The 2,948-nt window shown below is 28.8% G+C and overlaps 1 pseudogene; it reads right to left on the bottom strand.

Annotated features, from left to right (window-relative positions):
* Window positions 1-1,195: 1,195 nt before the first annotated feature.
* LOC112591657 lies at window positions 1,196-1,864 on the bottom strand (annotated as a pseudogene).
* Between the last annotated feature and the right edge of the window lie 1,084 nt (window positions 1,865-2,948).

The following is a 2,948-nucleotide window of genomic DNA, read 5'->3' on the forward strand; positions in this document are numbered from 1 at the left end:
AGTAATTAGCAAAAAATAATGAATTATAATTTAATGGATAATAATGAGTGATAATATATTTTACATATTTAACATCGATGAAATTTATTGTTATTATTGTTTTTTTTTTTTTTTTTTTTAAGTATAACTTGACTACTATTTTTATCTAATGACAATTTTAATTATATAAATTCATTCTGTATCGTGGTCTTGAAGAGTACGGACGTTAGTCGTGTGTTATCTTTAATTCTGTTTGTTATTAAATAGTTAATTGCTTATTATTTCTTGATTATATTTTATAAATAATTATAAGTTGTGAAAATGTTGTGTAATGAATGCAATGATGATATTTTTGAGGGAGATGAAATTAAATGTTCAATGTGTATTACACTTTTACATTTCGGATGTGCTTCGTTAAGAAAAAACTCGTTTAGAAAAATATCAAAAAACACTAAATTGAACTGGATTTGTAATAAATGCAAATTTTCTGTTCCAAAGGATAAAACACCGACATCGGTAAGTGCTACAGTACCTAAGGCCACGTGCACATTGGAAAGCGTTGCGCGGTGAGCGATGGGAGATGAGCGACGAGCGTTGAGCGGTGAGCGAGGAAGTGTGTACACTAAACAGCACGCGATCAGCGTTGTCTATGATATTTTAGTCGCCTGCAGTCATCACTATGGTACTGTGCTCAAAAGTTAGACGTATTTTACTTACCGATAATACATTTTTACGAAATCGCTTTCGAAGCAAAAAACATAGAAGGATTGGAGAACGTAATGAATTTGGCGAGTTTCATCATATTTATAATGAATTAAGAAGAGATAGTGAAAGGTTTTTTAATTTTTTACGTATGTCAAAAGAAACTTTTGACTTTATTTTGTCTAAAGTAAAATTTAAATTAACCAAAAAAACGACAAATTTTAAAAAACCAATTTCTGGAACCGAAAGACTTTATGTGACACTTAGGTAAGTCATAACTCATAATTTATTACAAATGAATGTTTTATTACATTGATAACAACATAGTTTTACAATAGCTTTTTCTCAAACATGGAAATATAAATTAAAACAATGGAAATTAAAATAACTGAGGTAAAAAATTAAATAAAAATAAATTCCACAATTCCTTTGGTACCTATACCTTACTAGGTAGTGAAAAAAATGTACTATTATAACTTAAGCATACGCCTTAAAAATAAATAATACAACTTGATTATTTTAAATTTTGCCCTGTGTTTTGTGGAAACTGGTGGTAAGTTTCCTTCTGAGACGAAATCGTTTGTGGTGGAATGTACATCATTGCCCTTTCTTTTTCGATTTCTTTATGTTGTAATGTTTGGAAAACTACATTTTGAATATTTGTTCTTAGTTTTAATTTTTCCAAAGCATCTAATTTTTCAAAATAAGGCAACAGACTTATTAAAAAGTGGTACTCAGGATTATTCGTCTTAGTTGAGTCCCTATTTTGCTCTTCTCTAATAAGATCTAGTTTTTGTTGCTCTATTTGCAAAAAAGGATCATAGTCCATGTCTTCAACACGTCGTTTCTTACATTTTTTTTCAAAGAGGGTGTTGAAAATTCATTTGAAGAAAAAGAGGCAGGTGTTTCTGAAAGAAGCCCGTCAGTACTATTTTCTTCGTAATTTCCAATTTCGATAGTCATTTTCCGAGTCATTTATTTCGGAACGAGTCTCATAAGTCATATGAGTAGGAAGATTTCCACTTGTTACACTTGGAATAAGTGAGTCTTTTACAAATAACATTAATTCAAAATATGGCCATTTTGGCTTGTAACTTCTGCCTTCTGCCCCAGACCTTACAACAGGAATTTTTTGAAGTTCTACTCTAAATTTGTCTTTAAGATTCTTCCACTTTGCTTTTACAATTGCACCTTAAATTAAAATAACTATTTAAATTAATTATATATTATTTAATTCAATGACGCATAACTTTAAGTACTATGTACTCAGTTCATCAATTTTTCAATAAACCTTCACGTTGAATACATTTAAGAAGAACAAAATTAAATCTATATTAATATAATAAATATAGGGTGAAAAGACAGTGATTGAACAGTTTAAAATTTGTTTGCAATTAAAATTTATTATTAATGATAATTAATTTTCTATTATAAATACTAATATTTTGACTAGTTTTGTACAAATGTTTTTACTTCAAATGCTCATTTTTTTCAAATTGTGAAATTAATAAATATATAGAATATTTTATTTATTTTTAAACAACTGGAAATAATATATTTTTCATTTAATTTAATTTAATGCAATTACCTATTTGTTCATTAGATATTTATCTACTGGCCTTTCTTTTCGAAATTTGGCAGTTACACTAAGAATGGGAGCTTCGACAGTAGGTAAAATTGTACATGAGACTTGTAAAATAATCTGGGAAGAATTAGTTGAAGACTTCATGCCTGTTCCAAATCAAGACCAGTTACTAAAAATTTCAAATGATTTCTACAGACGATGGATATTTCCTAACTGTATAGGATGTATAGATGGCAAGCATTGTCAAATTAAATTGCCCATAAACATTAAATAGTGGTTCAAGCTATTTCAATTATTTAAAGTATTTTTCATTAGTTCTTCAAGGTGTAAGCAGATAAAAAATTTATATTTATCGAAGTTGGTTCTAGAGGTAAGAAGAGTGATGGAGGGACGTTCGCAGCATCGACACTTTTTCAACATATACAATCAAATACGTTTTTACCACCCGATAAGGAATTACCTGGAACTACGATTAAATTACCTCACGTGCTCATTGGCGATGAAGCATATCCTTTAACCTTCTATCGGTCGCGCGGTTTTTTTTTCACATTTGGTCGCGCGGGGTAATAATTTTCCAAAACGTATGTATTTTTTTAACAACTGTATTTATTTGTTTAAAATTATATGTATTGTTGAATTTTTACATTAAGTGCATTTTAATGGTTAGATACAAAATTATGTT

This window comes from Melanaphis sacchari, unplaced genomic scaffold, assembly GCF_002803265.2.
Source record: "Melanaphis sacchari strain LSU unplaced genomic scaffold, SCAv2.0 Contig1410_pilon_pilon, whole genome shotgun sequence".
Classification (NCBI taxonomy): Eukaryota; Metazoa; Arthropoda; class Insecta; order Hemiptera; family Aphididae; genus Melanaphis; species Melanaphis sacchari.